This window comes from Chiroxiphia lanceolata, chromosome 2, assembly GCF_009829145.1.
Source record: "Chiroxiphia lanceolata isolate bChiLan1 chromosome 2, bChiLan1.pri, whole genome shotgun sequence".
Lineage (NCBI taxonomy): Eukaryota > Metazoa > Chordata > Aves > Passeriformes > Pipridae > Chiroxiphia > Chiroxiphia lanceolata.
This window is the reverse complement of record NC_045638.1, coordinates 96,242,599-96,264,281: the sequence shown is the minus strand read 5'-3', so window position 1 is coordinate 96,264,281 and position 21,683 is coordinate 96,242,599. Positions and strand designations below refer to the sequence as shown.

General features: G+C 41.2%; 1 protein-coding gene and 1 long non-coding RNA gene across 5 annotated transcripts in view; one reads left to right on the top strand and one right to left on the bottom strand.

Annotated features, from left to right (window-relative positions):
• The window catches only part of LSAMP (limbic system associated membrane protein), a 1,004,346-nt gene that overhangs the window by 324,765 nt on the left and 657,898 nt on the right, over positions 1 to 21,683 (bottom strand). The window lies entirely within an intron of this gene.
• Positions 4 to 3,735, top strand: LOC116783515. Its single transcript, XR_004355723.1, has 5 exons — positions 4 to 97; positions 1,635 to 1,737; positions 2,134 to 2,210; positions 2,908 to 3,007; positions 3,341 to 3,735. It is a non-coding gene; the product is annotated as an uncharacterized LOC116783515 (long non-coding RNA).

The window sequence follows — 21,683 nt, the reverse complement described above, 5'->3', positions numbered from 1 at the left end:
ATTTGTTTGCCTGGTCCTAAACCCTCCCTTAGAATATGCATTAAGCTCCAGCCAGTACTGCCTCGCCAGGTGGTCTATCTTTGCTGGAGGACCTTAGGTAAACCAGTCAGATTTTTATTGGGTAGTTTTGTAGGGAAAAACACATTCCTCCAGTGTAGCCATGAGGTTCCACTGACATGACACTGGCCTTGCACGAGCATGATGCCTTATGGGGAGCTGTAGCACAGCCAGGCAGAATGGCTGAAGAGAGCACTGAGGCCTTTAAACTACAGGTCCCATGACAGCCAGGGATAATGATGGGTAAAGAAAGTTTTTCTGCAAACTGGTTGAATTAAAAAGGAGTAGTAGTAGTAGTCTGTTTGAGCTGACTAGAAACACAGTACTTCATTTAGACCTTCCCAGAAAAATGATAAAAGGTACTTCAGAAATAATAAGAACAGCAATAATAAAAGAGGTGAAAATCACACCATTGCCAAAGTTTTGGAAACCATATTTTCCATTTTAAATCATTGTAGACAGCAAATTTTAGAGAGTCTTACCCTTGCTAGCAGTTCTCACTATTTTATCTGTAGTATCTAACAACTGGAGCTTTGCATCTCCTCTCTTCATTACCGTCCTGATAATAACATCCTGTACAAATGCAGGCAGATTTGAACTTCCATCAGAGAACTGTAGCAGCTGCTGAGCAGGGAGAGGATTTTATTTTTTTCTTTCTTTTAAAACAATTAAAAAGAAGTATCTGACTGTTTCTATGAAAACTGTGGACTGGACAACATCTTTTAAAAAAACATCACTGGCTGAAAACTGGCAGTCGCTCCATCAGTACGACAGAATAATTAAAACCAGTATGACAATAATTAGCACTTCTATAGTTCTTTTCATCCATGGATATCAAAGCACTTCACAGAAACAAGTGCAGCTACCTCAATTTTTAAAGCTGAGCTTAGAAAAAAACCAAATCAGAACTTATTCTGTGTGGAAAATTTCAACAACTTCATCACTATTCACCCTAAATTAGAGAAAAGAGTTGAAATATTTTTTACAAATTTCCAAAATCAAGAATGCTTAAAAAAAGTGCCATGGTTGATTAGGAAATTTTGGTGGGTTTGATGGAACCAAACATTCAGCCATTCTGAATTTAGTGCATTTTTGTTATTTGAGTCTCTCAACAATACATCTGCCTTTGGGAAAGGAATGCCTCCTGGGAGCTGTAGTTCATGTTTTTTCCACTGAACTTGATAACTCTATTAGTTAGGCGCTGCCTGTCTCCATCCTGCCCTAAGGCTGGGCCTCCCTATCCTACTGCTCTGCAGAAAAACATCATCAAACTATTCCTTACTGCCTCTACTGAGCTCCTGAATGAGAGGCACTGACTGCAGCAAGGAGGGCTGGACAATTTAGTGAAGAAGTAAATATGAAGCCGAATAGGCCCAATAACATGCTTTAGATGCCAGTCCAACTCTCCTTCTATGAGTCAGTAAAGCATCCTACAGTAGATTTGACTTTTTAGGATGAGTTCTTTCAGGTCAAACCTGCGTACAGGGAGCTGAAGGAGGGATTTTCTGCTGCAGCTGCCGCCTTGGGTTTATGTCTGCAGCTGATATGGTCATCATGTACAGGGTTGTTCTTTCAAGGACTGGCCTGTCTAGAACTGGCGGGGAAGAGGAGGAAAGGTCATGATCGCTACTTACAGATATCTCACCTCAAATTAAAGCTGCTAATATAACTTGACAGAAGGTGGGTTACATACCCAGATGCTTGCTGATATGGCACCCTTCTCTATAAGTTGCACAGTTTTAATATCAGCAATGCCCCATGACTCCTCTCAGCTACCATGTCAGGTATGACAAAGAGCTTCCTCTCCAGTGAGGCTGGAAATGTGCATGGGACCAGAGGGAGCCTGAAAAAGCTGCTGCTTTTCTAGAAGAGCCCATTTACATTTACTGCATTTCTAGAACTGGCCTGAATGTTTCAATGCTTTACTCGTGCTCCCCTTAAACACACACTGGGACAATTTATCTTGGTAGTCCCAACTACTACAATACTGAAGGGGGGACTTTGATAACTGATCAAACAAGACTAAGCTGATTAAACTTCTGCTGTTTTCTGAGACTGTTCCTTTAATAATTTCAGGGCCACAAACCTCAGGGAGACTGCAGGTTCATGAGGGAGAAATCAAGGAGAAGCATTTAACATTGCTACTAATTTAGGTAATGTTACTAGAACCAAAGTAGATGTTTGCAGATGCAGAACATGTGGCAACTGAACAGTATCAAGTTCAGCTGATTATTCATGATTACACATAGAAGCAACCCAGTTAACTCTTTAAACCTAACCTGGTAAAATAAGATGGCCAGATGTAAACAAACATCATCCTGGGGAAAATCAGGTCAAAGTCTACCCTTACAAACATGCCTTTTTCCTGTATTTTAGTGTACTATACAGATTTTTATTTTTTTTCAAAAATGCTTCTGATACTATGTCTGATTGTAAAAACCTGACATGCTTTATGGTGACTCATTCCTAGATGCTTATTGTATTAGCCATTTACACGTATGTCAGATCTTGTACTTAACACCTGAGTTACACACATAGCACAGCTTAACCTCACTGGGTGAAACCATCCAAAACCAATTCCAGCAAACAACCAAAGCATTATTGCATTTAAATAAATAAATAAATAAATATTTCTGGACAAAAGCCTAACTTGTAAAAGGCCTCTCAGGCCTATATTCCTCTACTTGCATATTTGCACAACTGAAGAAAGAAACAGGACTTTTCCCTGGATCTACCTCTAAGCAGCATACTCCATCACCTCAAATGTTGATAGCTGCAAAGGAATGGAGGACAAAGACAGAACTGCTCTGATGATGACTTGGGACTGATGACTGATCTGGCATTTTTCAGTTGTAGGACAAAGTTCCCAGACACCTTTGTGACTAGGGGCAGGTGGATGGGACTGCCACCGTTGAAGGCTATCCACTCTGTAACAAGACATGTATTAAAGGTAATTTGAAAATCTCCCTAATTTTTAGATTTAACAAGTGCATGATGCCTGTCTCAGACGTTTCGTTCTCAGGTAAGAAACATGGAGCGGATGCTGACGCTTAGAACAATCTTTTATGTGAAATGTATACGTTCGTCTGTCAAAACATAAATAATGTACTGGGACAGTGTCACCTTGTGGTTGTTTGCTGACATAGCGGCCAGCTGAGGGGATACTCCCTGCACCTAACCCCCTCGCCCCCAAAAGCCTTTGTTCAGGAATGTCAACCTTGCAAACTTCCTTTGGGGTGAAACAGGACCTCCATGATCTGTCTACTGTCCACCCTCCATGCAGGTGTTAGCAGCTTTTGCACTAATGCTTCTGAAAACCCTCACAGAGGTACAAAGGCATTAAACAACTGGGACAACTCTGCAACTTGCACTGGCTTCAAAAGTCTGGGAGAGAAAGATGTGTGAAGAAGGAAGCTGCCAAGTTCCTAAATGGGAGCTGTGACTTTAGGCAATAAAATTCCACTTCTCCCTTTTTGAATCTCCTGCCTTGCAAGGTAAATTCAAAGGATTGGCAGTGGATTTTGAAAACTGTTGTGTAGAAAGAGGAAAAAATACAGCCGTAATCCAAAGCAAGGAAATTCAGACACCAAACTGTGCTCTTAATGGAGAAGTAATGAATGTTAATTAACCACCAATTGACAAAAAAACATATTTACTGTAGTTTAACAGCTCTGCAAATAAGCACAAACTCATTTACACATGTTTAAACCTTAATAAATACATTTGCAGTCATTGGCCGCTTAAGTTGATTTTCAAACTGTCCCTTATAGTAAATATAAAAGGGTACATTTGGTTGCAAAAGTTATTACACATTAATTAAACATCAGCTCATTGCAGAAAACTAAGTAAGTTAATGGCAAATGACCTCTTTCATCAATACTGGTTTATTACACAGCTATTAAGAGCTGTACACAAAAATGAAGAAAAAGCACCATGCGATTAAGCTTTGTCTCTGTGCTGTCACCCACACCTTTGCAAAGCTCTCCCTGATAAGGGAGGGTTCCCCAGGCACTGTGCACAAGTGAGGAGGGGCAGCGTGTCATGCAGTAACATTACTGCAGGCAATGCTCTAAGCAGCAGGTTTCTTCAGTGCAATAAGCATGCAACAGGATTTAGAAAACTCGTTTTGAGCAGAAGGCATGGGATGGAAGAATGTGTAGTGACACTTAGGAGGAAAGGTGGTGTGAAGAATACTTGCAGAGTTTTTATTTTGTGAATTTATTTCATTCAATCCTGTGAGCTTTTAATTTGATTCCTTTTTCTGGCTTTCTCAGTTTGGACAATACCATCTTCTCTTCTGCTGCTACATTTGCTGTCCATTCAAAATGGACAAGAACTTTCTCTGCAGCTTTCACTATGATCCTGCATTCCTTCTCTTGCCTGTTCCCTGGTATATCCCTTAAGGTTGCTTCTAACCTATATCCGTATATTTTTCCCTAGAAGCACTGCATTCACTTCCCAAAGGTCTGTAACAAGGGTTAAGCCTTTAATGTGTGTTAAATGCTCTAAATCCCCTCGCAGAAAATTCTGGACTTAAATAAAAGATAAACATCACCTCCCTTTTTGTACTTCTTTAAGGAACACACAGCATAAAACCAAGTCAAATGGTATTTATCCCAGATTGGTTCATTCTCCAATGCTGTTGCAGAAGCTTCCAGTGGAGGGAGCTTAAAATAACTAAAAAAAAAGCTTTACTTTCAAGAGACTGACTTAATTAAGTCATTGTTTTGTATTTATACAAAAAAAAAGAAAAAACCTCGGGAAAGGAGAAAAGGAAATAATCAGCATTCATCAAATGGGAAAAGTCCAGATCAAACGGTGAAGAAGTGTTTTCAGACTTTGAGAGAATACAAATAGTGTGAAATAGAAAACACAAATTAAATTAAGAATCATAAAATTTTCTCTGTTTGCACAGCTCAGGCAACACTGTCTGAAGCCAATTTATTACCAGGCTCCACAACAAATAAGCTCACATGATTCCCACACTGAAATAACCTTTACTCATTTCACAATAAAACAACCACAGGGGTCTGGTAAGCAAAGATGAATTATAGCTGCTTGTCAGAAATAATAATGATAATCCCTCCCACTCCCACAATATCTGAGGATTATAACCACCTTTACAGACAGCACAGCACTCTCAAATACACAATGCAACATAGCAAAAGTATGTCATCAACAAGTTCTCAGATGGAGAAACTGAGGCACAGGCAGAGGAACTTAATCAGTCCACAGCCACAGTGTTACTCTGATCCCTGTTCCCACCTTGGCCTCAGTCCCTTGAGAGTGGAAATGATTCCACTGATTTCAGTGGACTTCTTTCGTTTTACACACTGTTGTCACAATCTCAACAGATGGACTGCAGCTGCACTCAGGCTCTGTGATTATGGGCCAGTGTCCTCTTGTGCTACACAAAACAAACTGAAAGAGCTGAACAAAACAGGATTTCCCTGTCCAAGAGCTTGCAAAGGAGATGAGACTGCAACCCTTTGTGTTTGACTTGGTAATTGTGCCCGTATAGGATGTATCTGTTACTATCTGGCAATCCTCATGGATTGAGGACCTTCATGGCTGGGATGAGTCTTCTCTAATGTTGAGGGTATGCGTTGCATTCTAGTGATTGAATTTATGGAAAAGCACAGGCTGAGTTATCTCCTCCAAACTGTGCAATTTCCCCTTCAGCATAAGAGGGCAACACCCATGTTTGTGAGAACTGAAGCAAAAACTTATTTTTAAGCCCTTGTGTGTGTGCGTGTCAAGGGCTTTGCCTTTGGTAGAGCCTTAGCACAACAAAATTCTGGCTGGTCTACATCAAGTTCCCTCCAGGCATCCACAGGCTTGGCTGCAAACCCTTCTCTTTGATAACCCAGACCTTTCCTAACTGTGGCCCTACCTCACATGTAGCTTTCCTGCTGAGGCTATACCATTAAAAACCAGAAGGAAGCAGAACAATAGCAGTGCTTCCAGGAAAGTGATACCTCTGCATCTGGTGTACTTTAAAGGCACCAGGCTGTTCTGCGTTCACAAGGCACAACTCACATGATATCTGTCAGCCAAAGACATCCAAGGCAGTTGTGCCAAGCTGCCTTTTTCTTCTCAGTTACAGACAACTGTGAAGTCCCTCTCTTTCCCCAGATGTTCCTGCATGCTTCGTTGCAAAAAAATAAGTGTCTGTCAAAACCACTCGTGCCCGCTCCCAGGGAAACAGTAGCCAGGGGCAAGGTGTGTGTGGGAGTGTCCATTTTAGAATCTGCAGCCTCATTAAAGTAATTGGCATCTGGACTCGATTTTGTAAGCTCAATGCCAAAGGGGCTGATGGGGTAACTAATGCTGTGGAGTCAGAGCCAGAAACTGCATAGCAGGCTTCTGAATGTGGTCTCTGGCAAGATCTGTGCAATGAAATGACATTATGGCTTTGCCATACATTACATGCAAATTAGAAGAGGTTGGCAGCCATGCAACTGGCATACCATAGCAGCAATCATCCTTACAGGATGTAGAAGGCAAGGCTATTCATACTCAACCCAGCAGAGGGGTGGGAAAGGGAAAGACGATGCTCGCACAATACACCTGCTTGCCTCCTTTCCCCTCTGAGTGACCTAAAGGCTTTTCCCAGTGCACAGCCCCTGGTGTTCCTACCTTATTTTTCAGCCTTACCAGAAGGTATGATTTTTTTCCTACATCTGTCCAAAATTCCCTTCAAATGTCTGCTGTTCTCTGTCTCTGCTTCTCCCGAAGTATCCTTGCCTTAGTGCCGAATAGCTGCAGGATATGAACAACAAAATGTCTGTCTGCAGGTGCTGAGCAGTGATAGATGCAGACAGCTGGCTGGCCAGCCGGGACTTCACCTGCTTTACTGTTGATGAACTGCTCTTTCTGTACTTTAATTGCTTTTAATGTTTCCCCCATTTAGGCAGGTATCTCCTCCTCTTTAACCTTTTGTATTTTCTCTGAACTGTTTGGTCTACAGAATCTACACCTAAGCTTCCCAAAATCACACAGCATACTCTGATGACAGAGGACAGATGCCAACCTCCTGGTTCCCTATTTTCAAAGTGATGAGTACTAATAATTTGGGGAAATGTTAATGAAAGGGGCACTCATTCCTGCTGTTTATTGTTCTTATTTTTCTTGTGACTGCAGGGATTCATAATTTCTGTGGTGTAGAGAGACAAACCAAAGCAAAAATATACAGAAACCTAATCTAGAGCTCTTGCTACAAGATTACAACAAACTCGCCCAAAGCCAAATGTCTTCTTGATGTCAGCAACTAGGTGAGAGTGATGGCATTTCTTGTTCATGTCCTTCCGGTATAGTACTTCCATTATTGTTATATCAGGCTGCTAAGCTTACCAGAGTGTCTCTTTCAAACAAGCAAGGTAGGTTCCATTAATAAAGGATTTTAATGTGGGTACTCTAGGCTTGATAATTCCAAATGTCCAGCCTGCTACCCATCAAACTTGCCCCAACACACCATATCTCACACTGCAGGGTTTCACAAGGCAACAGTCCCAAATGGTTCCACAGGCTGAACACAGTCAGACACAATCACACTCCAAGACTCAAGTCTGCCATTTGCAAGACAACCCAATGGCCTTTCAAACCCCCTATTCTCCAAAAGACACAACTGACGAATCTCAAGGCAGAGAGAAGCAAGTAGTAAGCAGTCTGCAAAGAACTCTGGTTTAGATACTTAACATGAACATTACCCTGTGTGTTGGATTAATGCACCTAATCATCAAAATGTTGAATATAATACAGCTATCCTTTTTTTTCTTACTGCCTGCAGTGTTGCTGACTACACTAGAAAACAATATTTTAGTCTAAACCAGTTTAGGTCTTTAAAGGATCTCTGGATCAAGTCCAGCTCCTTGCTACTGCAAACAATTTCATTACAGGCATTTTCAAAACCTGCAATGGGTAGCAAACCAGAGGGCTTAAAGGAGTAGAAGAAAGAAATCCTGCTCCTTTCTCATGTCAGTAGGAGCACTGTTGCCTCTTCTGGAACAGCTAACAGAATAGGTAGTTTGGGATGCTATTTCTCAGAAACAGCTTGTGTTGTCTTCTCAAGCCCTATTTCCAGCCTAAGGGATATCTCATTACAATATCAATGATGGGGTCAGGGAAGCAAAGTTCCTCAGATAACCTCCTCCACTTCCAACAGTGTTTGTACCTAGACATCTGTGGAAGGAAAAGGGCCCCTAAAAGGCAGCAATGATCAAAGTAAGCTTAAGCAAAGAGTTATGTTGCATTAGTGAGACTGATAGAACAAGAGATGGGGATAGCCCTTCACTAACTAAAATCAGTGTCTGTTTCCCAGTTGAGATATGTCTGTGCTGCAGAAGTCTATAAAAAGAAGTATGAAGCGCCTGAGTCTGTATTTTACCTTGTCACATTCAGAAGGCTAGAGAAGGGAATATCAAGAAGACATGACACGCAATGGCTGAAGGAGTTAAACTCCATTTAAAAACTGGTTGAGTAGCATTTAAAGGTAATATTACTAGGATAAATACTTGTCCAGTGGTCAAGTGAGAATTCTGAATCAATAAATGAAACTTTGTGCAAGAGTGATGCCCGTGTTGGAGTCAAGAAGGCTTGTATCTCACGTGGGGTGGGGCAGGGGTATATTAGGTGTAGATGTTGCAAAAGGGGTACTTTGACCATTCCAGGCAGTAGGTTGCCAGACGGGGCCGTGGCAGATGTGACGTTCTGGAGTCATGCAAAATTCAGAGATTATTATATTGATACATGACAGATGTTACAGAAGCACAGAATATTCAAAGACAGGTGCATTACCTTTATAAATATTACATTCACCCTTATGGCTTTTTTAGTGATTATATACTTGGTTCTGTAGGTAAACCAAAAAAAGTTTTCTGCACATCATGACACCCTGCAGGGGGTTTAACTTTCTCACGCAGAGAAAAAACAAAAGTAAAAAAGTCATTTAACTTTTGACCAATATCAAGCAAACCATCAGTGCCAAAGTCATGAAACAATATGAGCTCCTGGCCAGACTCAAACATCTCTGACTTGAACAGCCTGCTAGAGTCTCTTTGGGAACATAAGCTCTACCTGCATTGTGGAACATAAGAGTTTTCCCCAGGATCCTGGTGCATGCCCAAGTCGTGACAAGATACCTACACATTATATTGCTTTCCTCTGTTTGATTTTTCTGTTAGTTCCCTTTTTTTTTTTTTTTCTTTTTCATGGAAAGGACAGCCAGGCCAGCAAGCAGATGAGACTCATGGTGTACCTGGGCCAGACAGAGGGCCACAAAATGCATGTGTCCTGAAATGTAAATTAGACTTTGACAACCACCTGCAGAGCTTTGCAGATTTATATTATTTTGAGTTTGGGAGCTGATAATGATGGAGAAGACAGTACAGAACTGCTACACAGCATCAGTTTTGGTAGAGTTTTGGTGGCAGTCAAGATCTTGCCAAGAGTTGAAGAGCCACTCCCTCCAGCAGCACCTAGGCCAGACTTGGGGTCTCCCCTTGGATTGCTTGGCCATGGATGAATCCATGGATTTTAGCGGGTATGGGCACATGGCATAGAAAATACTGTGTTAGACTCAAACCTGCTCAGAGCCTCCCCGTGTGCCGCACATTGTGTGGTGCCTGAGTCATCATTTACAAGTGTTATTTCCACAGGCTGCTGTTTTCCAGCTGACTTCACCCTGACTCCTACTGCTGCACCAGATATCCATGCAAACAAAAGCTTTGTCAGAACACAGAATCTACCTTCCTTATTGCCCATTTCACCTTATTAACCAGATACCCACATCAGCTAAGGAGATGCATTTTCAGCCAGTTCCTTCTCCAGTCCAAAGATTCTTCTGAAGTTCATTAACATTTGTACTGTAACTACTGTTGAGTTTGCCACATTTCCAGTCAAGATTTCAAACCAAATGAGGTTAAAAAATAATGTCTTAATAGAGAATGCATGGTAATTTATATATTGAAATTAAAGATTAAACCTTAATCTTAATTAAATCTCACAAAAGTTCAGTAGAGCTGCCCAAATTATAAAATATAAAGAGATGTATTGATTATTTGAGAAATGGAAATCACATTTAATAAATACAGGAGTGAGCCATTAAGGGAATGGAGAGATCAGAAAAAGCACTAACTGGTGATTAAAAGAAGATAAATATTTATTAAATGTTACTGTGATTTATTAAGCCGTGTTGGGCTAAACAAATGTAATTTGATATCTGAATCATATCTCATTCTGATACAGTCTTCATTAAATCTGAAGTCTTGGCTTTAAATGGATATCATATGTTCCCTTCAGTTCTTAATCTCTTTGAAATATCAGTTTGATGCTGTGGAAGACGCTGAAAGTCACAGAGACTGAAGCCTCCTGAGTATCAATGAGGTTGTTTTGCACTACAGGTGAGCAGTCAACTTCCCATTCCACAGTGCCTTTTTATCCAGGCCCTGTTGCAATTTTGTGCTGTCCCTTGGTGACAGGGCAATGTTCAGATTTTAAAGCCATTCTGTCAAAAGGCCAGACAGGAAGAACACAACTTCAAATTTCAATCAGTCCTCCAAAAACTAGTGTGGAGGTCTGAGGCAGAACACTTTCACTGGTTTTAAAGAAGGAAAGCTGACTCTCACACTAATGCAGTTGCTGCCCAGCAGAACATTAGTGGAGGTCCTGTATGAGGAAACATCTAACCCCTTCATACACAGTAATTAGTCTAGCACCAATTAGCTCTCTTGATGTAGCTTTCCAGTTGAGATGTTAATCATGTAGGAACTCAGAAATTCATTCTTCCAAGGTTCAGAGAGCAACCTTATCTTTGGCCCCTCGCAGAGGGAGGCAAGGGTCTGGTAGATCATGGCACTGCATGTGCTCGAGGTTTTTTGGATAAGAACATTTTTTCAGTTTAGACAGCAAGTTGTCTCAGTCTTAAATGCATTCTCACATACTCTTTTCAGCCTCTGTTTGGAATAGGAACTTCTTGTTGAAAATTACTGGCATAAATGAATTGCTGCTGATAATTAAATTTGCACAGAGTTAAAATTAAGTGCCAGTGCTCTTTCCCAGTGCTATACTTAGTTATATACTGTTAGAGTCATTGCCCATTCACTGCAAACCTGAAAAAAGGTTGTATGGAGAAGTAGCAATTGAATTCCTCAAGTTTGCTTGAATCTGAATGTTGCAAGAGCTCTAACTTCCTTTCCAATGCCCTTGCTCCCCTCCAAAGGAAACAAAACAAAACAAACAAAAAAAAAAGAGAGAGAGAGGAAGAAATGATGAGAAGTCCTCATAAACTGGAGAGGGGAAGAGACAATCACATACTATTCCTTTTGCCTTTTCAGGGATTGAGAAACAAAATCGGACTGAGCTGGGCACTTCAATCAATCACACCGAAGTTGGAATTCCACCTCTCATGTCTAGTATCTTCTTTTCTGCAGTCACATGAGTAAAGGAAGTACAGCAGTGGGACAGATAGGAGTAGAGGGTGCCAAAGCCACTTCAGATCTGAGAGGACTTGATGTTTTGAAGGTAAAACCCAATCATGTCTTTTGGAAGTGGTTCTTACTCTTTACTGACACAGGCACTCTGGTGAAAGCCGGGTCCAGCCTCAAGGGCCAAGGAGATCCATTAAGCCAGATTAAATATCTCTTTTTATTAAAGAGCAGCTGTGAGAGATGCCTTTGCATTATATGGTGCTTTCCTGTAGGAATTTCATGATAGGAAACTTCTGGTATTTCCTCTCCCTAGTGCAAGCAGGAGTCGATCTAGCACAAAGTAATTACTTTCAATGTGTTTAGCCAGAAAAACGGCATGACTTCAAAATCCTCACTACCAACACAGCCAAGAAGATTCCTCTTCTGGAACGCACTTTTGGGTTGAAAACATGAGCAAAAAGTTCAAGCCCCTGAAGCAGTTGTCTTGAAAAGTCTTAAGCTACTGAAGATAGCGGGTTTAGGACCATAACTACAATAAACACAGCAAATGAATAAGAGTCTTTTGGCAAGAATAAACCAGAATTGCAGAGGCGGATGTTGCCAGTGAAAAGAACAGGAAGGTAACCAAGTGAAGAAACAGCATGAGGAGGATTATCCTTATTTGGAAGCAATCCATTCCAGCAATAAATTAAGCCAGGGATCTCTGCATCGGAAAACAGCAGGGCAACCTATTAAGCTAAAGGACAATCTGCTTTTCCTGTCACCTTTGAGCCCTGACTAAATGGTGAGAGAAACAAACACACCAGAGATCAAAATGTATGTTATTTCAACAGCAGTAATGGTCAACTGCATGTTGCAGAGACAGTGAAATTCTTTCCGTGCACATTCCTAGAACAAGTGCCTGATCTTCAGCAATAGTATTGCTGGAGTGTGATGGCCATAAAGATCAAGTCACAGAAGAGGGCTTGGGTGGAAGAAAATTGATGATTTATATTTTATGGCAAAAACATAGCTGCTTTCACCCTAACTGCTGGGATGGGATCAGGTGAAATACTGAATGTAAACTGAAGCTTTTCTCACAGTGGTATTAGAAGACACGGTGGTAAAAGAGAAAAAAAATAAAATGCTATACACTTTTGGCTCAAAGGGGTCTATGGATCTGCCAGCTTGTAGCACGTGACATTGTGTGCATGCTGGCATGTTCCAGGGTTACATTTATTGCATCCACAATTAAGGGATTTCTGAGGGGCAAACACAGGCTGTCTTTCACAGGGGTTTAAACTATAGAGAAGAAGATTCCTAAAATGAACACACTGTACAGAACAGGGAGAATACAACTGAAAGAAGAGTAGTAGCAAATATTGAATATATATTTTCCATGTGCCTAATGTAATCAAAAAGAAAGATTATTTAGAATTTGGATGGTGTAGCTTTGCACTTACAGCTAGCTGCTCCGTTAACAAGATGAGTTGTAATGCCTCTTACTTCCTTTCTGAATAACAGTCTGGTTGGTGAGTTTATATCTTTACCTCCACTACCAGCTGCTCTTCTAGTCAAAAGGCCCCAAGAGCTGCCCTGACGGAACTCAGAGTTGACATGTCACTCCATCTGGTCTCCCAGTCTTCGGCTTTCCCAAAGAAAGAAGAGGTACCCAATGATCCCAAACAGTGCACACTCCATTTGGTGATGAGCACAAACAACCTTTACCTGACAGATATTCAAGCATCTCCAGCTTCCTCAAGTTCCCACTGTGATACTCACGCTGATGCAAGATTTTTTTTTTAAAGCTCAAATTAGGCTGACAAACACAAACAGACTGTGAAAAGGGCAGACTGTCAAAAAAGGTTCCTCTCTTTTGAACAACACTGATGAAAAAACTAAAGTAGTTCCTTGTTGCAGAGTTAGCTCTAAAGTGAACTCTCAGTTCCACAGTGCTATGACATCTGCTTTTCTCAGCTCACTTAAAAGTCCAGCTGGCACTAGCAAAATGTCCCAGGGATGCTGTTCATCTCTTCTTCTGTTTTTAAAGGGACCCCAGGCTCAGCTTGTGCTCTGCTGTCCAGGGCAAAACACTTTGCTAGTCTGCATTCTGTTGCCCACAGAAACTGTTTTGAAGGGGAGATGCCAGCATCAGGTGAATAAGTCATACATGATCCCTGGCTATGTTATCAGACCTCTCATGGAATATTTTCTACCAATGATAAAATGTTATTGCTGCCATTATCAAGCAGTTGGTCTTTATCTGTCTACCCATGACAGGCCTCGTTATTCAGACAGGTCTTGGGACAACTTCAAGGGGAGATCTTCCCCTCCAATGTCAAATACACCAGCTTTCTAGCCTTTTTTGATCCTCTTTTTTCTTTCAGCCCCTCCTAAACTGACTTGCAAAACAGATGAATGCAGCCCTCCTCCAACAAATCTCAGGGCAAGAGCTGAAGGAACCCTGCATCATGCCATGTCTCTGACCTTGGATTACCAAAGGATACGCCTCAAGTCTTCAATCTAAATTTTAGAAGGTAAAGGCAAGTTCCTGATTTTTCCATACTGGTCTTGATAATTACACAGAAGAAGGAGACATTCAAAAGTTAAGGAGAACGGGCAAAACTGCAAAGTAAAACTGCTGAAGGAGCTGCCCTGAATTGAGACTTTTACAGCCCAACCACACACATATTCTTTCAAAACAGCACAGCAGCTATGCTTGTCTACTCTGTGTTACTCAGCACGTCTAAAATCCTTGGCACCTCAACACAACTGGCATGTGAGGGCTAAACCATTGCTGATTTAGTATGTGCTAGCCCTCTCTCCTTTTAACGAGCATGTCTCACCTTCCCCCCAGTGAACATAAGGGCATCACTGTCAGAGGTCTGGGAGCAGGGTGACCTGTATGGGAGAGGGCAGGGACTGCCCTGTGCTGGTCCCAGTCAGTACCAACCCATGCCGCCACTGTGCCGTGGCCAGTCAGAGGGCCCTGGTACCACTGCCCCAGCACGGGGCACAGGGGCAAGGAGCTCTGGAGAGGACACGTGAGGAAACACAAAAGGAGATCTTATAAGAGGAGGTACACCTCTAAGGTGACTACTGCTATGGGTGGACCAATGCCAAAGCAGGGATCTGTGGGTCCACAGCTGTGGAGACCTAAGGCAAGCAGGAAACAGGTGAAGAGAAAGGAGCAAGGAAATAAAAAAACCAGGAAAGCAGGAGCAGCAGCAAGAAACCATCACACACCAACCCACCCTTCTGTGTCTCCTGTCACCTCATTCTAGGGACTGTCAAGGTCACAGTGAGCATAATGTGTGGCAGAAAAATTTAAGGGGGTAAGGGGAGATGTGAGGTGGAAGCTGAACCTGGGGCAGGGGAAGAAACGGTTTTCTCCTTGTGTTTGTTTTGCTGTTTCTTTTTTTTTTCTTCTCCATACACAAACCAGTAATTAAAAGTCTGTGTTAACTGGCAATAAAGGAAGTTTCAGTAGAATTCCCCCAAGTAGATACTGTTCTGCCCATGACAATGAAGGTAAGGGAAAGTATTTTCCTTGAGTGCAGTAAAAGAGCTCAAATAAAGATGGAGGCAGTTGCCAGTGATTGAAGGCAGCAATATTGTGGGAGCATGGTCTCCAGTGGCACAGCTGCCTCCTCTCTCAAGCTTAGTTCTAGCCTGAAGCTTTACTCCAAATGCTGATAGCACACAAAGATTTACAGAACAGTCATGGTGTTCATTTCAGTGAGCAAAAAGATAAGCTGCAGTTGGTTGGCATCCCTCTTACATAGGTTTTCATATTTCTCTTGTCTCAAAATTTCCCAAGGGTTTCATCTAATTTCAATAGATTAGAAGAACAAGGTGCATGTCATAAAACTCTTTAGGTAAGATTTCTAGAACATCTGTCATTTTTTTCATATTTGATGCACATGGAGATGGTAGAGCCCCTACCGTGGGTTTCTCCTAAGTCCTGTTGTGTTTTGTAAGACATGATAGTCGTGATATGATTTTGAAGATCAAATGATGAAACCAGCCCAACTCCTTGCAGATGCCAGTGTCATGTTTTTAATAGCACCCCCAGATCCCTGAAAAGGAACTAATATATCTAAAACCCAAAGTGATGACTGGCCTTCTGGAGGGAACTTTATCATGGAATAGATGAGTGGCAAAACACAGTCAAGGAGGCACCAAGTGGGGGCAATCCAGAAATCATGCCTCTGCCCATTAAGATGCTTTTATTACATACATTGGCATTACTAATCTACAAGTTATGTGGGTTACAGAGATATCTGATCCTTTCTCCTTCATTCTAGAAAAGCCCACTGACATTCTTCAATCCCTTTACACCTATCCAAACAGCAGGCACCCTAAATAAAACAGAGAATTGGCAGATAAATAAATAAGATTGCTTGTCTTCCTTTTGACAACTTCTAAAAAGCTGTTGGTGTTGGAGGATCTATAACATTTGTCTGAGATAGCGGATGTTTGGCACCAGTGCTTGCAAAAAAACATAGGGAACTCTACTAATCAGTTTAGGGTAAAAAACAAGAAAATCTCCAAAGGAATCTGAGGGAGATACTGAGAGAAACTTAATATAATAAGCATTATTTACTTCAGCATCCAACATAGCCTTCCTTCCACACCTGCCAGCATCACATCTTTAAGACTCTCACTATGCCAGCTCCTGCTCTAGGTAAGCTTAGGCTTTAGTATTATACTCATTTTACAAGTGAAGAAACTGAGGCAGTGACAGATGGAACAAACAATAACTATTAAGACAGAGGAAGAATCCAGAGTAGAGAGGCAAATCACTTGCAGGTAACCTGCTGGACTCTACCAGAACTAATTGGGTACAAATGTCTCCACTGGATTGAAGGACCCAGTCAAAACTAGGGATTCTTAGATTAGTTTAGCAATGGCTTGAGAGTTAAGAGAGATGTAGGGAAGAAATAAAAGCAATCTTACCCTAGTAACATCCCTCATAGCTAGAAAAGAAGAGAACAGCTATACCATGTAATGATCAGAAATAAACAGAGAAAGGGAAGCTATTAAAAGTCAAGAACTAACTGGGGAAAGGACACATCCTGGGAGCATAGTAGCTAGGTTTGTCAGTTGGGTTGATGCTGGATTTAACTAATACATTCCTAAAATTATGGGCTGTGCTTTCAAGGAGGCTGCCTCTCATAGTACATGGGCAACACTAGGTCTCCCAGCTCCTACTGGAAACAGGACAGCTTGACCACCCCCCACTGCCTGAATCAGGAAGGAGGAAATTCAACCCTCATGGATATCAATAGGAAACTACCAATAAACACATTTTCCAGATGGAGAACCACGTTATAAATAATACATTCATTGCCTTTATACACTTTACTAATTATTATTCTCATCTCTTCATAGATCCATTAATCTCTCCAATATACCTATTACCAGAAATCTCTGGCACATGCTATTAGCATTGCTGATTCATTTAAGTGTATGACTGCCCTTATCATCTTGTCTTTCTCCCTTTTTTTCATGTAGACACAACCCATAAGATTTGGTTCCAGGTTTTGAGAACATTTAAAGTTTTTATGTGTTCTGGCTATTCTGTTTTCCTTGTCACCTCTTTTATATACACGATTTCCATGTTCTCACCTTTATTCACAGACAGAGAAAATCCTTTGCAGATATTCGATAGCAGCTTCAAGCCTTTGCTGTTCAAAACATACCAAATTTGGGACAGGTACTCTATTTCACCTCTAGGCGTTATCCTAACACTATAAATAAAGTACAGAGCATTGCAAGGATTTCAATATCCTTATGTTTCCCTCTAGACTCTTACAACTATCATCTGAGTTTTTAATAATCTACTTACTTGAAGTTTTGTGTCACGTCATTTCAACTGGTTCCCCTGGGAACCCAAGTCACTCAAAGTGACTGAGCCACAATAAGCAACACTGGTTGGAAAAAACCTCTTTTGGAAAAACTCTATCAAAATGCAAGTTTGTGGAAATCAAAATGTCTGCAGGTACGTGTTAATCTCATCAAAGCTTTGGATGGCAGAATACTCAATTTGCTCAGATATTTTCCTAGAAATTAATTTCCCATCATCTGTTTGTTCTTGCCTTTCCAACCTTCCATCCTGATTTGTGATTAATTTTTACTTTTATACTTTAAAGAAAAAAAAAACCCACAAACAAATAAACTCCAACCAGAGAAAATGTTCTATTTCAGAACTATATCCAGAGCACCTACAATGGGAGCCAGTACTCCTTATTGTGCATTCAAGAAATTAGCTGCTACAAACAACATTTGCTTGAGCCTGATAAACTGTTTCTCCAGCCTGTATGCTGCTGCTATGTGTGTTCAATTTCAGTTTGGATAATTCAGAGTAATCCTATTATAGAAAAGCACAAACCACAAAGTTCTGTTCCAGATGACATGTCAAAGTTCAGCGGCACTTGCAATCAGGATGTCTAACTTTGGTCCAATTCTGAGTTAGTATTGATTTTGTTTCTTTCCTAAAGTATAAAAAGCATGGCTTTGAGTGTCTCTTCACTGTGGTATTTTGGAGGCTGACAAACAGTTAACATGCTTATGTCTTTGAGACCTGAAATCTGTCTCACTGAAGGTTCTATCAGAACTGGTATTTTGATAGAGCCTGCACACATCTATGTAGATTGCTTGTCTGTGACCTTACAACACTTTTTCCCACACAGAGACAAAATTTATATCCCATTGATTTTTCCCAATCCATTTTGTTTCAGAATTGCCATTTACACTGTTGCATATTTATATTTTTTTCCCCCCAATTCTGACTCATTTCTTTAAAGAATACTTAGGACTGGGAACATATCCTGGCAGTCTCAATAAAAAGAAGGAAAAATAAAGATTTCTTCTGCTGTGATTTAGTATGGGAATAACGAGAATACCAGGGCTCATTGGTAGTTACACAAACAGACTGAGCAAATACAATCATGTTGTGTAAGGAAGCATTTGTTATCCATATATTATATTTTCATGAGTATAACTAGAGCCCCCTGGCTCCCTGCTCTACAATTTAACAGGAGGGCAGACAAAATCATTGTGAATTAATGCAGGGGAAATAAACCCTCAGATTCTAGTTTTCTGAGCCTCCTTAACTTGGCTGTCTCCTTCAGTTCTCCACTGTCTCCCACATTTTGTGGATTTCTGCCAACTTATTTCCAACAGCATTTTTAAAAGGTGGTATGTAGTATGAAACAAGGGTTATGTGTGTGAAAATGTAGTGGTTTTATCCTACAAGCCCAGAGCAGATGTACCTACATTGATACAAAAGAAGGTTATACTAGTGCAGATCATTTCCATTCCTGCACAAAAGGAAGGCATTCCAATACAAACATGCCCCAGATGGCACCGACGTGCTCACATGGAGGCTTGTAAGACTTTAGCAGAGTGTGTGTGGATCAGGTGTTATTTGGACTTCCCCAGGTGGTATCAAGTCACTGATGAAAGTCACTCATAATTTCATTTTGATGAAATTATGCTTCTGATTTGAGCATTACTGCTTGACTATTCTTGCCTTTCCATGCTGTGGTGTGTTTAGGCCCCCACATATTATTCTTAGTGATAAAGACTTGAGTTTTGCTACCACCATTGGATTTTATCACTTCTTCTGAAGGTTCTTCAGAATTTACTAGCTTTCCCATGGCTCTACATCAGATTTTTTTTTCTTTTGCTTCTAACTGCATATAAGTAGGAGTTTCCTAGACGCCGACTCTTCTGCCTTCCTGCAGAAATTCTTTGCTATTCATTAAGCAGCAGTTGCCACCAGCTAGAGGGAGAAACTAGCCAAAATATATGCATTGGCTAGAGGGGATGTCTGCCAGGGGCACTCCGTAGCCTCCCACAATTTTTCATTGGTGTAACCAATAACCCTGCATAATCCTGCAGTTTACACCAAAGAAAAGAGTAGAGGTATTTAGATCCTCAGTGTGAAATCCACCTGTATAGACAATGAATGCAGATGTGAGAGTGATTTCAGGCACATCTAGAGGTAGATCACTCCTGAGGAAGAGAGGTAAAGTAGCTTTAGTGCTATGGACAGCAGCCTAGGAAGACATACAGTCTGCTCCAGCACTACAACAGCTCCAGAGGAAGTCAGCCATTAAAGGGTAAATAAAGAAGACCCTAACCCAGGAAACTATTCACCACGTCAGCATTTTCTTATTAGTTAGATGTCTATTCAAACACACACCACCTTTTCCTCCAGCTTCACATAAGGGGCATTAATTGGGTCCCTCTGCATCAGCCTGTGAAGTCCCTGTGAGATGAGGCCTGTCCTGTCACTGGTGTGGAAACACGAGTTTCACTGGAGCTACCCTAGCCTAAATAAACTCCCCTTGTCCTAATACAGCCTAACAAAACAGAAAGAAAAGGAAAGGAAAAATAAGGGAAGGAAAAAACAAGGAGGAATAAAGGAGGAAAGACATGAAAGGTTCTGGAAATAGCTGGAATTGTTCATGCTGAGCCATCGGGCCCCGAGATTTGAATAATGCATGTTCCATAAATCTAAGTGTCCCCGCTTGCCACGTTTTAGAACAGGGAACAAAAATAATAGCTACTGTCCACACTTATCACCAATAATAAATTACAGGGCTCCTGTGTGTGGCAGCGATTAATGCAAAACGCAACCCAAAACACATAACTAAATAAATAGATAGTTTGACTTTCCTGGGGGTTATCTCTTTCCTTTTCTACACACCTCTCAGAGTCTCCTTCCAGTCAAAAATTATACTGGGAAAGACCCATCCTTACAGTGTATCCCCTTCAGACAGACAGGTAGACTAACTCGTGGTTATCTTCAGAATATACACCAAGGCAGTCCACGGAGCGTATGCACCTCCGAAAACAGGAAATGGCCACGCACTGCATAGATTTTGGTTCTTCTGGAAGGCTACAGTCTTCCCAAAGCATCATCTCCCACTTAAAATAGGGCACACACTCATGGATGCACCTCTCCAAGCACAAGATTCACACTGTTTCCCTGAGGTCACATTCAGATCTACACTGATGTGTGTCTATGAGGGGCAGACTATCCTTTTGGCAGCAGTCCCACTCCTTCAAATAGTAAGGGAGTTCTGGGGTGCTCTTTGGCCCCAAAATAGCAGTATCGGTAGCAGGGAAGTCACTAGAAAACAATGCAAGGATAGGGCATGAGGATAAAAAGAGTCTACAGAAGGCTCCTTATAGAACTGCTCTTCACAGTGTAAGAACTTCCCTGCAAGGACTCTACTGTGTCCTCATTTTCACCTGGTCTGGGAATTACAAGTTCAAGCAAAGCTTTATCTTCTTTATCCATATTTGCTGAGTAATGATGGGTCACCTTCACCGGGATAAGGGGAAGAAAGAAAACTCAACAGGCAATACAGAAATAAAAAATATTTGGTAATGCAAGGGGAAGGTGCATGCAGCTACACAGGCTAAGTATCCACTTTAACATTATCAAAAAAATCTCCAAAACCAAAAATCCATCCACTAAAGAAATTTGTCTCCCTCAATTTTAAAAGGTTAGATAATCGAGATAACAGGCAGCCATTAGAAGCCCCTGAACAGTTAAACAGAACTAATCAGAGCTAGACCATGGCAGTCCACAGGTAACTAACTGTACCCTATTATTTTTCTTAATATTTTAATTCTGACACATACAATTTTAGTGTAAAGTTGTTTTTCTTTTTACACTAGCTGCCTTCAGTGCTTTACCAGCCTTTTACCTCTGAGGGTATGGTGATCTGTCTCTAGAGAAATCTCTCCTAGTAGAGGTAATTTCCCCTTAGAGAAGCCATCCCTGTTTATAGTATGGGCTTCTGTGTAAAGCTACCCTTGGCATCCTCCTTGTGCAACTGTGAAGCAAGAAACAGAGCTGGAAAGGTCACAAGAAACAGAATAAACTGCAGGAGAGAGGCTACCAAAACAACTATAAAGGCAGCTCAGATGAAACTTGAGGCTCAAGGTACAACACTGTTATATGACCTGACCGAATGTCTGTGCTACCCGTCGTATGCCCTCTTCTTCCTGCTAGGGCCCTGTGCTCTTCTCCAGCACACCAGTGTAAGTTAGATTGCTAGACTGGAGATACTTCAATTTACAAAAGAAAAATAAGAAAAGAAATTGTGTGCTCAAGGCACTGAGGGTGAGGTAACTCACAAAAATGAGAGGAGGGGGGAAAAAAAAGCAGCTTATACACAAAGCAGACTATTACACTAT